Genomic DNA, 15,486 nt, shown 5'->3' on the forward strand with positions numbered 1-15,486 from the left:
TATAAAAAAATAACAAAAATAGCTAAGGGGGGAAAAGAGGGAAGAAGTTAAGCGGGACTAAATATACGGAAAAAAAGGTCACACCTTTGAGTTATATATGAATGATATAGTAAATACAATGAAAGAATATATTGTTAGACTGTATTGTTATTATTCTGTGACACTTGCAGACTATTTGCAAGTGTCATTTTATACAAGAGCCACTGCATTTTGAGCCATTCCCGCTGTTTAATACAAAGCAACTACAAAAAACAAACAAACAAGGGAGGGCGCATAGGCCTAGTGTATTATCCAGCAAATTTAAAAAAAAGTATGATAAAAAGAACTACTCACAAACATGTGAGTGTAACATATAACATATGAGTTAAAAGTGCTCATCAAGCCACACATCTGTGTTCCCAGACTGAACAATCTCCAAAGCATAGGGGGGACCTCCCTTGGGTCTCTGCTGGCTAACGCGTTTCAAAGGATTTGCTTCCTCCTCCGAGCCAAACAGCAAATTATTTGAGGAAAAGGGAAATCCTTTGAAACACGTTAGCATGCAGTGACCCCAATGAGGTCCCACCTACGCTTTGGAAACCGAGCCATGGATGTGTGGCTCGATGAGCCACACATCCATATGTTTATGAGTAGTTCTTTTTATCATACTTTTTATAAAAATTTGTTGGATAATGCACTAGGCCTGTGTGCCTTTTCATATGTTTGTTTTTAGTGGTTATAGGACATCCCCAGTCCTAGGGGACAGCAAAGCTTCAAGAGATTATCCATGTGTGCATTGGACTAGTACTTGTACCCCACTTAGCTATCACACTTATGCACGAAGCAACTATTGGCTGTCATTTTGACAGCCGGTAATTGCTGTTAATAATAGGGCGAGGGAATATTTTGAGGTGCATCTTTTACATGCAAAATTCACAAGTGGTTAAAGCAGCTATAAAGCACACAGATTAAATTAGGTATGTATTATGTATTAATTTAACAAGTCATTAAATGTGTTTTATAAGGAACTAGAACAAGTCCCTTATTCATTCTTGGTATCAGCCTCCTGCTATCCCCTGCACAGCAGCACTCAAATTGAGAGAAAGAAGGGGCAGTACTAGGAGACAATGAGGCTCTGCTGCAGTGCATATATGCTGTCTGTAAGCATGTTGCAGGAGGAGAGAGCTAAATGACTAAAGGGATGCTGTTGTCCTATTACTTTCCAAACAGGAGCAGAGGGGCTGTGTCTGGTATGAGGTCTGACAAGAGTGTCTAGTGCTGCCAGAGAACTTTTTGGGGGGAGGGGGAGGATTTGGGGATGACCTAAGAGCGTGATTGCTCATTTATTGTCCAATCACATGCTAGGGTGAAATCAGGACCAGGTTATAGTTCTCAGCTGCAGTGGGCTCTGGCAGGGATGCCTGTATCTGAACAAAGTTACAAATCCCTTGTCAGGTATAAAAGTTCACATATGTGTATAACTGTGTGTTTATGCTCCCCTGGAGTTCAGCTTTAGGACCCATTCACACCAGTGGACATGCTTTATTCTCTGCATAACACAACCTATTCACTCCTTGGTTATTTCCCACCTTGACTACTGCAACTCACTCTTCACTGACCTACCTTTACACAGGCTATCCCTCCTTCAGTCTATTATTAATGCTGCTACTAGACTAATATACCTTACTAACCGATCTGTGACTGCTGCCCCTCTCTGCTAATCTCTTCAATGGCTTCCCCTAACCCATCGTATAAATTCAAATACTAACCATGACATACAAGGCCATCCACAACATCTCCCCCAGCTACATCACCAACCTCATCTGCAGATATTGCCCAAATCGTCCCCTCCACTCCTCCTAAGGCCTCCTGCTCTCTACCTCCCTTATTACTCCTCCCACGCTCGCCTCCAGGACTTCTCCAGAGCCTCTCTCATCCTCTGCTACTCCCTGCCCCAATATGTCTGGCAAGCTCCTACCCTGTCCAACTTTAGGTGATACTTGATACTCATTTTGTCAGGCAAGCCTAACCAACCTCCACCTAACAACTGTACTTGAGTCACTTCCATCAGATCTTCCTCTGCAGCTATTACCTTTTGTACACCCCCTCCCTTTAAATTATAAGCTCTATGAGCAGGGCCCTTCTATTTCTTCTGTATTGAACTATTTTGTAAATGTACTGTCCCAATTTATATTGTAAAGACCTGCGTAAACTGTTGGTGTTATATAAATCCTGTATAATAATAACACACACCTGCTGGTTGGCATTATGTAGAGGTGATTACAATGTATTGCACCATTTATCTATTTATTTTTTACTTAATTTAAATTTCACATATCATTGAAATCTATGCACTGAAGCTCGTTGCAAGGTATTGTAGCAAGTTGCAACATTCAGCGCTACGTAAGGGTGCAACTTGTCCTACTTTTTTTTTTACACCGATGCAATGTGATGGTGTGTACTGAAATAAAAGGACAAATGGTACATTGTCTTGTCTGTGCTTTGAGAAGCAGCGCTGCCCAACAAATATAGTGTGAATGGACCTCTACTGCCCTTTGTTTATTGACCTCAACATTTTGGTAGAAATGCGTTGTCCTACTACATAGAAAAATTACTTACAGTATCTTTATTCTCCAAGCAAGAGGCAGTAACAAGACCCACACAGCCTAGCCTATAGGCCTGTGCAGGCAGCAGGCCTAGTAATGTGGCAGTATTGGTAGATGTATGTTGTGAAGTAATGTGTTTGTGTTTTACGCAACTTTCTTAGAAAGATAACAGATAAACAGATAAAGAAAAGAAAGTAACCCACCGTGTATTTTCAGTAAGCACAGTTTTGGTATTTGTACTGAATATTTTTAGTGCTGACCCATTTTAAATGCATTATGTACTATGTGTTATCATGATTGTGTTACATGTACAGATTTAAAGACTCTGTCTCAATCTACACTACAATATATAGCATTGCAATGACTCTGCTTTCCTAAAGCTGGCCATGGGTGGTTTGAAAATTGAACTAACAACTGTTTAAAAACAGAAATTCTTTGAGTGCATTTTATTCACCCATCACTGTATCAAAAGTTTTCCACCTATTATTTACATATATACATAGTTACATAGTTAGTGTGGTTGAAAAAAGACACAAGTCTATGAAGTCCAACCTGTGTGTGTGTGATTATATGTCAGTATTTCATTGAAGATCCCTGTATGTTAAGGTCGTTTAGGTGTTTATCTAATTGTTTTTTTTTTTTATTATTATCTATGCTCCCTGCTGAATCCACTGCTTGTGGAAGAGAATTCAATATTCTTACCGTTCTTACAGTAAAGAACCCTCTACACAGTTTAAGGTTAAACGGCTTCTCTTCTAATTTTAGTGAATGGCCGCATGTCTTTTTATTTTCCCTTTCACTGAACAGTTTTATCCCTATTGTGGGGTCACCAGTACAATATTTGTACATTGAAATCATGTCCCCTCTCAAGCGTCTCTTCTCCAGAGAGAATAAGTTCTATGCTCGTAATCTTTCCTCATAACTAAGGTCCTCCTGTACCTTTATTAGCTATGTTGCTCTTCTCTGGACTCTCTCCGGTTCCAGCACTTCCTTCCTGAGGACTGGTGCCCAGAACTGGACAGCATACTCCAGATGCGGCCAGACCAAGGTCTTGTAGAGTGGGGGAATTATCATGTTATCTCTGGAGTTGATCCCCTTTCTAATGCATACCAATATTCTGTTGGCTTTGCATTGCATGCCATTGCTGAGCTTGTCATTTACTAGAACCCCAGGTTCTTTTCCATCCTAGATTCCCCCAGAGGTTCTCCACCTAATGAGTAGATTGCATTCATATTTTTTCTACCCATATGCATTATTTTACATTTTTCTACATTAAACCTCATTTGCCATGTAGTTGCCCACCCCATTAATTTGTTCAGATCTTCTTGCAAGGTTCCCACATCCTGCAGAGAAATTTGTGTTCATTGTCAGCATTAAAGTATCACTTTTTTGTTTGATCCAGGTAAACTTTTTACTGGCGCTTAGAAAAACGTTTGTGTGAACACAATAGCCTCCCTGGCGGTATGATTATGTCGGATTTTAGGTGCTGAAAGCGGTACAATGTTTTGCATGGAGATTTGGTGTTTTATATTGTAGGCCTGTAATTCTTAGGAATAACTCACTTAAATGTGTCCAAACCAGAGTCTAGTAGATATCCCGGGTATGATAAAATTTGTAAAACAAAATCATAAATTAAAATATAATAAATAACTATAAATAATTATACCAAATAATAGTATAATAATAATAAAAAGTATTCAATAATGTAATCAAATCAAAAGCACTGAAATTTGCTCAGTTGCAGAATTATCACTGTCATTACTTTTCAGTATTTGATGACGGATCTCCCCACAAATCGCTATCGCTCAATTCTACGAGTGATTCTAATTTATTATCACTGTTTTCTAGCTGGTCTAAAACCACTTTTGATGTAAAGGGACAGTTTTGGTTGCTATGGACAATCTCCAGCTTCTAGGCAGAAAGAACAGTTTTTATAATATAAAACTGCATGCAGGACACTGGACAGAACACTAGGGACAAAAGGGATGCAAAATAATTACATACAGTAATGTAATCTGTATGATTACATTATACTGTATGTAATGTGTGTATTTCACTTTTTGAATTTGGCACCGTTCTCCGTCCCCATGCGTCGCAAAGCTCACAGGGAACGGAGCTTCGCTCCGTGATAGATCGAGCGGAGGACGAACCGCTCGCACTGCGGGGAGACATCGCTGGATCCAGGGGATAAGGTAAGCACACATACTGGATCCTGCAATGCGATCCCGTGTCTAGTTCGGGGGTTACCGCTTTCGGTTCTGAATTCCCCCCCCCCCCCCCCCCCCCCGAGCCAGACTTGGAATACCGCCAAGGGGGTTAACCATTAGAAAACCGAACAGTTGCTCAGCTATGTTTAATTTTAAATCGATATTCTGCCCATCTATTGCAAGCTTTAGAAGCCACTTCTGAGATAATATTCCTGCCAGAAAGGGGGTTTGTTTACTAAGGGCAAATAGATTGCACTCTGCCAGGCCATTGGCTTCAGATCTCAGTAAATGAAGTGATGCTGCACTTTGCAAAGAATAACCCAATCACATGGAAGAAAAAAATAAACAGCATTTCTGCTTGCTATGGTTGGATGATAGAACTCGGCAGAGCTTCCCCTCATTTATTAAGCTCTGGAGCAAATGCCCTTGCAAAGTGTGCAGTCATTTTGCCTTTAGTAAATCAACACCAGTGTGCATAGTTTTAAGTCTTTCAGTTTTGACTGGTAGGCTGTCACTGTGACAGCGAAATGGTAAGGCACAACCTCTATGCAGTGCTGCTCCACATAATTACAAATTAACCCAAGAAACAGTCTTTATCTGAAACATTAAAAAAGACAATTTTCCATGCATAAAGCATTTGCACCCAAAATGAAATTCGAAAGTTAGACCTGTGCCCTCTAGTGAGTTTTCCATTTATGTTGAAAAGATCTAAGCTGATGGCAGTGGTGTCTTGGTGGAAAAAATGGGGCAGATGTTCTTGCCAGGGTCCTGGAAAACCCCTGGAGGGCTTAAGAGATTTCCAAGTTTCATCAAAATGCTGAAGCAAAAACATATTTGTTGGGCATTTAGAAGGCTAAAGTCCACCTAAAAAGCAATCACCTGACTTAGACCCCTTTCACACGAGAGTCTCCTGGAGCGATGCGCTGGCAGGACGTCAGGAAAAGTCCTACCAGGAGCTTCTTTGGAGCAGTGAAGGAGCGGTGTGTTTACCGCTCCTCCACCACTGCTCCCCATTGAAATCAATGGGGCAGCGCTGCAATACCGCCGGCAAAACGCAGCTATTGTGGCTTATTACGGGCAGTTTAACCCTTTCTCGGCCGCTAGCAGGGGTTGAAAGTGCCCCGCTAGAAGCCAAAATGCGCTGCAAATCCGACGGTAAAACGCTGCTAAAAATAGCTGCGTTTTACTGCTGACGCTATGGGCGGCTTGGTGGGAAAGCCGTCTTACTGAGTTATGTTTTATGTTTCTGTATGTCAACGCTAAGAAAACCTTTTAAGGATCACTTTCTTCCTCTTGTAAACTGCTTAACTAATTAAAGTCCAACTCCAGACCTTTTTTGTTTAATTTACATAGGGGAGATGTATTTCTTCTGCATAATATGAGGGGAAAAAACAGCATTTAATATATGGCAGAGGATCTAACACCTCGCCTTGACCAAAAACAAAAAGAAAAAAAGAATTGTGGATGGAAATGGACTTTAGCTAAACTATAGGTCTATAGAGCAGTAGTGGACAATTTGGGGTATCCTTTAAGTGACATCCCTGTGGCACTTCCTAGTAATGATATAGTTTTGTTTTTTTAAGTGCCAGTCACTTTAATTTTCCGAGAGAAGGAGAGAAAGAGAAGTCTATGGGTGTGATGACATCAGGAACAGTCCACGGCACAAGATCGATAGGCCATTGGGGGGGGGGGGTGAGCCTTAGGGACTGATCTGATGCTGGCAGGATCGGAGGATTAGGTAGTATATCTCCGCTCTCAAATCTCCTAGACAAAAATGATTTATTTCCCATGCAGTGCAGGCACAGATACACTCACGGGCAGACTATTTTTTATGTTTGGGGTTGGGTTTTAGTGAAAACAAGGATACTGTATTGGCCCATAGTGAATCCATGGAAAGAAAATATAAAGAACGCACTCCAATACAGTAATATCATGTGTGTGTCTGGGACAAGAAGTGAGAAGAAATGTTACCAACATTGGAAAGCATTGCAGAGGATCTTACCCTTCCCCATTATATCCATTTTATCCAAAACTAGTAAGATGAGTTCCACTTACCTATACAACCACTGCTGCAATCATCTATTACATACATCAATGTCTATACCCACAAAGCAGAATTACACAAGAGCTCATGTGTGTCATTTTAGGTGTATGAACACATTTGCATGCAGTCACACTGCATAAGTAAGCTTTCCGATCTCAGAAATGTTAATATATGCTAATATAGACCATTAGAAGCAGACAATGACACGTATTTTTTTCCAGGCTTATTTGTTATTTTGTACTGATTTAAGATGTATATTCATTCCATGGATAAAGTCAGGATAATATTGGATTAATGTCAAGTTTATTCCGTGACCTAAAGAGGATTAATTAAGGCCTGCAGTTTGCAAGGATTCCCAGAGTAGCGCGGTGGGATCAAGCGTTGAGTAGAGGTATGGAAGCTTAATGTCAGATGAGTTATTCTGGGTCGGAGCTTGAGTTGGCTAATAAGGGGCATGATGGGTTAAATTTCTGCATCGAAAAAAAAACATGGAAATATCCCCCACTGGGTTTTTTAGCAGCAAAGTAAACAAAATGTATATTTGTAAAAAACTGATTATTTTATTTTATTCAATGAAAAGAGTTCAAATATACAAAGAGTTTAAAATATGAGCTCTGATTGATGACATAAAAAAACATGGTAGCCAAGATTGATGGCAGCATTATACATCATAAGAACAATGTGTTACAAATTATGTTACACCATAGGATGCATAAGAATACCCCAATGCATTTTGATCCCTACATCTGTGGTCTTCAGGGGTTTTTAGTATTCTAGAAAATACATCAAAAAAGGTTTTTACCATTTATACTTTACATTTTGGTGACATACAATAAGAATAGAAAACTAGTTCATGTATACTATTATATATAAACCATACATTGCTTCCTTTCTATGATCGTATATTTACCCTTCAAATAATGGCCCCCACGTAACCAGAGATTTAAAAAAGGTTGCATGCAAGTGATTCTGGACCTCCAGGTGCCTCCTTAGTGTCCCCCCAGGTGAGCCCCCAATCCATAGGGCTTGCAAGGAGCCACATATTTTGACCCCAGGAAGTGAGGGAGTGGGGGAAGGGCACCTGAAATTTGTAATTTAGGTGGTCAGAATAAGTAAATAGAAAGCATTTTCATAAAAGTGCTTGGTGTTACTCCTAGCTTGCTAAGGGTCCCACTTGATGTGATAAGTCAAATAATTCCAATAACTGTCTATTTCAGTAATGTTTAATTAGATACTTATGAGTTTTTATTAGAAAAAAAATAAACCATTTTGGTTTGCCCATGGATTCGATGATAAACCCATGGGATCAGATGATATATTATGCTATCATGGTTAGAGTGATTGTGCATGAAGGTTAAGTGCATGAACTAGGATAAAAGTGACCATGTGAGTTAAAGGGGTGACAAAATAGATGTGTACACTGTAAATCATTGAATGAATGATGCAGTGTGCTATGAGTGAAATGCAGTGTAAAAATAAAATAAAATAATAAGTAAAGAACAGAAAAATGCCAGTGTTGGTGCTGCAATAGGTGGACAAGGTTATTAAAGTAAAATGAATATGTTTTACCTTGACATTAGAGATGTAGTGCGAGATGCCAAGCTTGGCAAGCATATATGTGCTAATATGCAAAATTCAAGATTGAGTGTTGTAAAGCCAATCGGTGTGAAAAAATAGTGCAAAAATGTGAATGGTGGTTAATGGGGTATCATCAAACCAGTGTGTCCAAAATGGCACTTACTGTTTTGCCATCTTCTTTATGATATGAGCATTATTGGGGTTGGACATTGGTAGTTACATTTATTTTAGTTCAACATTGATCCTCCTTATGAACATACTGTAGCTAGTTTTTCCTGATGCAAAACATTTAAGAAATGATGCATAAGAAATGTACTCATTTAGGCCTGAAGTCCAAATATCCATCTTTGTTCCTGTTGGAGTAGTGTCTTGTTTCAATCACTGCCACGATCTGGGATATGAATCTGATTGAGAACGGTGAAAGAAACTTTGGGCATCCTATAGTTGTGCTGTAGGACTACATGTCTGCCTAGGGCAGTGATGGCGAACCTTGGCACTCCAGATGTTTTGGAACTACATTTCCCGTGATGCTCTACTACACTGCAGAGTGCATGAGCATCATGGGAAATGTAGTTCCAAAACATCTGGGGTGCCAAGGTTCGCCATCACTGGCCTAGGGGAATGTATCTGTTCACAATTTCCATACTATAGAGATGTTTTTTCGAGGTTCTACACCAGAATTTCTGCTTGGTTTTGCCTATATAGAAGGCCCCACATTCACATACCATCATATAAACAACACCACGTGTGTGACAGTTGGCAAAATGTTTGGGATTAAAGATTTGGCATTTGGGAGAAGAAAGTATTTTTTTTTTCTGATTAGAGGGCAATAGGCACAAATCCCACATTGGTAGGTGCCATAGAGGGAGCAGTGTTTTTTTGTTGGGCTTTTTATGATATTCACTTTTGACTAGCTTATCTCTTAGAGAAGAAGCTTGTATAAATATAATTGAGGTAGTGTCAGGTAGAAATTGTTGAACCTTATAATCGTCTGTAAGTATGGACCAGTGTTTCTGAATGATTTCTGTGTTGTTGAGAAAACCGCATAATTATGCACATGGAATCAACATCCTTATCGCTCTTTGATTTGTGTCTAAATAAGAGATCTTCCCATGGTTGTTGGGCCATTCTATTATAGGCGTTGCGCAAGCGGCTGTAGCCTGGTTCAAGCAGCCTGTTTTAAAGTTTCCCAGCTTCTGATTTGAACAATATTTCAGTAGACGAAGATATTGTCCATAGGAGATTGAATTTTTGAGGGGAATTGGATGAAAGCTATCTGGGTGTAACGCTGTGTTTCCAGCAGTGCTTTTTCTATACAAGGTGCTGCTCAACTCTCCTGTCTAATTGCGGTGTACCCGAACATCAAGAAATGTGACCGACTTGACTTCATGGGTCATAGTAAATTTGAGGTTGTCGTTTTTAATGTTGATTTTGTGAAAAAACTCTGAAAGAGTCTCTTCAGAACCTTCCCATATGATGAAAATGTCGTCGATGTACCTGAGCCATGTGGAGACATGGCCCAAGCACTCAACAAGATCCTCACCATTGAAAACGGACCGCTATCGCACCCCCTGGTACAGTTTGGTGTAAAATGGGGCAAAACATGTCGTCATTGCTACGCCCTGCACCTGGAGGTAGTGTGAGCCAGCAAAAGAGAAGGGATCTGGAACCCTGTTATAATAGCTTCTGTACAGCTAGTAATCCTTTCCCATGTGGGATTGAGCTGTACAGGGCCTCAACATCGATAGTGACCAATATGGAATCTTCAGATAATGTTAGTTGGTTGATTGTCTGCAAGAAATCCTTAATGAATTATAGTAAAGCTACCACATAGGGTTGCAAGTATGAGTCAATAACCCTACTTATGTTTTAAGAAATAACCCCATTACCCGGAACAATGGGTCATCCTGTGGGGCTAGTGGGATTTTTGTGAATTTTGGGCAAACTATAAAAAGTAGGTACCTTGGGGTTCTGATAGATTCATATAGATCTTAGTTGATTGTGCCATTTGTATGGGCATTATCAACAAGACTATTGAATTGTTGGTTGAATTTGTCTATATTCCTGAGGGGGTAATTTTGTTCCAAAGCTTATACGCTAACTCTTTGGCACATATGCAGCGTTGTCCATTAGGACAACATTGCCGCCTTTGATAGATATTCATTGTTGCATATAGATTCTAAGGCTTGATTTTCATCTAGAGACAAATTGTGTGGGGTATTTTATATTACGAGATATTTTGACAATGTTGTTAAGGGTTTGTTTTAGAAAAGTAGCCATGACATTTAATGATATTTAATCAAGGAAATTTTATAGAGGATCTTTTGACTAGAGTGATGGGATTTAGGGTTGATTTATTAATGTCTTCAAACAGATTATCTAGATCTAACTGATCAATCAGATCGTCTAAATTGCTCTCCTGATAAAGGAGGGTTAAATCACATAGTGCCTTAAATTCTCTCATGCTGTATTTCGACCAATCCGTGGCATCTATGTCTTTATTGCTTGTTTCATATTGACATTTTAGCATCAGTTTATGGGCAAAAAGATGAAGGTCAGGCACAAGTTCAACTATGTCAAAATTCGGTTGGGGCAAAAACTCAAACCATTCGATAGTAACTGGGTTTCCACTTGAGTTATGGTATGTAAGGACAAGTTGATGACATTTAGTGGTTGTATTAGGTCCGAGTTACATATGGTTCCATGGTTTCCTCCCTTGTTGGTCTGAGGGGAGCTTTCTCCCCGTATGGAGTTTAAAGTTTTCTGCGTTACTATGCATGCAGTAGAATTGGATGCTCTCATAGGGACATTAGGAGCGTCCAAAAGTGAAGAATCAGATTCCCCCATTGCTGCGTTTAGGGACTGACCAACTGACAATATGTGCATAGCAAGTGTCAGTGTTTACAGTACATTTTTTTTCCGAACCTCTATTATTCCTACTTCTTTTCTAGCGTCCACAACATTTCGGCATCCTCAAATACAAATTCTTATTTAATACTGTTAACTGTTATCGCATGGCAAGTAGAAGGTTATTTAAACATTGCTGATGTAAATAATGATACAGAGCTTAAAAAAAGATCTTATGGAAGATAATGCATAATAGCTTCAGTTGTTCATTCAAACTCAAAGCCAATTTACTAAAATCGTATCTTATAGTCAAGTCAAGTTGACCTTAACGTCCAAATTACTGCTGATCTGTTACCTCTCCATCCCCCACCTAGATAAAAGTAAAAAATTTTAATCAGCAGCTTATGGACAGTTTGCGAAGATGTCACTTACCACAATCCCATGAAGCGAGATTTAGGATAGTTGGGTCTTCCAGGTAGAAATGAGTCTACAAAGAAGAGAAGAAGGAATAACTTAACTGACCCACCTAGAGCCCCCACTAGTGGCTTATCTGCAAATCCCTGAATATAATTCAGTAAATGGGGAGAAAGCTTGTATAAATGTGACGGTCACATCAAAAATTAGTTGGAGGTAAGCACAGTTTGAGGCATAGCTTATTTGGTAACAGTATGTACTTACTGACAATAAATAATGATGACAAAAGATCTCGATTTAACATTTAGCATCAGTTCACCTTAGAAAATCACACTATTGACATGACATGACCTCGGATTGGAATGAGCTAGGGATGATATTCATGTTCCATCTGAACAAGGACAGGAGTTGCTGTATAACCAGGGGTTTATCCTATTGTACAGTTGTACTTAAAAGGATCATATAATCTTTGTAATATTTTGCAGAAATAAATGATCATCTTGGTTAAAATAATTGTGTTTACAGCATTTTCTCCCAATGCAAGACTAGTGTCACTCTGGCAGGAAGTGAGGTCACATCCCCCATGGGGACACAAACTGAAATAATTAACCACTTCAATACTAGACACTTTTACCCCCTTCTTGGTCAGGCCAATTTTCAGCTTTGGGTACTGTCACACTTTGAATCACAATTGCATGTTCATGCAACACTGTACCATATGACATTTTTATAATTTTTTTCACACAACTAGAGCTTTCTTTCGGTGGTATTTAATCACCGCTGTGTTTTTTTTTTGCTAAATAAACGCAAAAAGACCAAAAATGTTTAAAAAAACATGTTTTTTTTTTGTTTCTGTTATAACATTTTGCAAATAAATTATCTTTCTTCATAAATGTAGGATAACATGTATATTGCTACATTTCCTTGGTGAAAATAACCCAAATCAGTGTATATTGTTTAGTCTGTTGGAAATTTATAGAGTCTACAAAATATGGTATATATATCAGGTATGGAAACAAATGAGCACTGCCCTCACTTATAACTGGCCTTTGCAGCAAGGAGCACATTGAAGGTCAACACTTGTGAAACAAAAACCAAACAAAGTCCCAGCTCAACTTACCGACCAGCTTGCAACCAACTGAATTACCCTGTCTAACAGTATGCGTTAAAAAAAAAGGGGTTTAGTCTGCACACATTTGCAAACACAAGCTACAGAGCCCTGTCAAGGCACCCTATTATTTTCTGTAGTCCTAACTCTGACATTTTGAGAGTCTCCACAGTGGAAGAACATGCATTAAATGGATTATATATATATATATATATATATATATATATCTGCCAGCCTCCTGATGACCTTACAAAGAAGATGGCGGCACAAAACTTGTGTGTGGTGGCTAAGAAGAGGTTGTTGTAGGATTCACCCCCCCCCCCCCCCCCCCCATGGTTAATTTTAATTAGTAGAACTCCAAATAAAACAAAATGTAACTCTTGCAGTGGGCTCCTTTCTACACTGCCAGGGTTAAATGCTGTATAGGGGTGGAGGAACAAGCAGAAATACTTATCTTATTTTTTGCTGCTGAAGGCTTTCTCCTTGCTGCACAGCCAGTCCCTTATAGTTGTTCCTCTTCACCGCTCAACCAGTCTTGGCCTATTTGATGTCGTCAGCTGCAATGCAGGATCAGAGGTTCCATATGTGCAGATACTGAGGGCCCCACCTACATCTCAGAGCATTAGAGATGGTAGAAGAGTGCTCGCTGTTGACAGGATTGAGGAATAGGGTAAATATTTCTATTTTGCCCTTTAACCCACACAGAATCTTCCAGTGCGGAGGGGGCCCACCGCAAGGTTTCGTTTTTGTTTTCCTTTGCGTTTCTCTTTAAAATACACATATTCAGCTATTTTTCAAAATCGATTCTAAGCTGCGGCACCGGTTGTAGAAGCCTGTCTAGAATGCTTTCTGTTTTATTAGACTTAAACTCTTTCCGTGTACATTTCAGCTGCTGTTTATTTCCCTTGTCTGTGGATTTTGTCATTTATTGACATGTGTGGTGTCAGAGGAAAATGACAATTGCGGGAGCTGACTCCTATCTGGGATGTGTCTACCACTGGCTGTTAATGGTTCTAATTGAATAAGCCGTGCATTTATCTGTGAAGTTACCCAGCATGCACAAAAATTCCAATTTGTATGAATTCACCTTGCTTGAGTTGCAACACTTCTAGCTCAGTGTGAAAACACATAGCGAGGTATAATAAATAGAAAGCTTCTATTTATTTCCCTAGTGGGAGATAAACGGAAGGTGAGTAACAGGTGTGTATTTTGGAGTTTGCATTTTAGAACAACTCTGGTCTAAGCAAGAACTTTTCTACACTGTCTAATGGCATAACTGAAGATGTCTCTAAGGGGTCTGTTTAAAAGGAAGCTGCAAGCTGATCCACTGACACCTTGCATAACTGGTTTTCTGACAAAATGTGCTCACTGTTCCCCAAATATCTATAAAACAAAGATCTATGCGCTGGGGAAGGTTGTGGGTTTCTGTACCGATGCTGCTTGTTTTTTAGTGAATGCAATTTTACAACTTTATTAATGTAGTAAATTTCCAGGAAAAACTATTAAAAATGAAAAAGGAATAGGAAACTAAGTGCGTCAAACTTAAGTATGAAAATGGTCCGCAAAATGACTTCATCAATAGCTCAAACTGTAAAATTAATACAGGCATACCCCAATTTTAAGTACGCAATGGGATTTATTTACTAAATCTGGAAAGTGCAAAATCGGGCTAATTTCTGCATATGAACCAATGAGCTTCTAACCTTGGCTTGTTCATTTAAGCTTTGGTGATACAACCTGGAAGCTCATTGGTTTATGCAGAAGTAAGCCTGATTTTGCACTTTTCAGCTTTAGTAAATAAACACTGATGCGTGCTTAAAAGTGGGGTATGCTTGTATATATGTAAACCAGATAAAAATAATAAATATATATGTAGTAAAAAGCAGTGAACTAACCATTAATAAATAGACTACAATATATAATCTATTAACACTTCCTTTGGGAAGCTAAGAGGGGATGTTATATGTTGTCTGTGTATGCCTTTCCTTAAAGGGAACTTGCCCCAATAACTACCAAAATAACAAGCCACAATTTGCCTGTATGTACACCTCTGTAGAGCACCCAGGTACCCCCAAACCCAAATAGCAAGTCATGCAATTATGCATTAATTTAAAAAGCACCAAGTGTATAATTAATTGTGTAACATTAAGGGACACACTCATAGGGGAAATGTAGTAGGGTCATTAACCTACTGCACAGCTTCCTCAGTTCAGGGCAATAGGGATGGGGTCACTATGATTTTTCTTGGGAACTCCAGGCATGGGCCAAACCTGAACTAGCCAGGTTATAGCCTCACTACAAAGCCTACACTCTTCACCAGCATCTGTCCTTTTTGAAACTGCACACAAGTTCATGATCAAGAAAACTTCGCTTTGAAGGATTATCTAAAGTCCAAGCCAGAATTACATATTTAACATAGTAAAGTTTCACTGTACATTTCCAATAATGGAACTCATAATCTGCAGAGGCATCTGTTACTTCTCAGTTACTTCAATGGAGCACATTCTTGTACAACTAATCTCCCTTGGAGTGACCCATGTCCACACTATACATAAACTTCCTCATAGCTTCTCTTCCCAGCTTAAAGGTACTAAGGCTTCCCTCCCAAAGGGGGACCCACAGCTCTGATCAACGTATACTTACTTGTTGTCTTCTGTGCAATGCTCTAGACAAGAAGAGTCATCAGACAACCCCAACTTAATG

At 39.3% G+C, this 15,486-nt stretch overlaps 1 protein-coding gene across 1 annotated transcript in view; it reads left to right on the forward strand.

The window, feature by feature from the left end:
- FAM20C (FAM20C golgi associated secretory pathway kinase) overlaps positions 1 to 15,486 on the forward strand; it is a 262,406-nt gene that overhangs the window by 7,727 nt on the left and 239,193 nt on the right. The gene's annotated exons all lie outside the window — the stretch shown is intronic.

Source organism: Lithobates pipiens, unplaced genomic scaffold (genome assembly GCF_037356315.1).
Source record: "Lithobates pipiens isolate NorthernLeopardFrog02 unplaced genomic scaffold, aLitPip1_a1.2 Scaffold_22, whole genome shotgun sequence".
Lineage (NCBI taxonomy): Eukaryota > Metazoa > Chordata > Amphibia > Anura > Ranidae > Lithobates > Lithobates pipiens.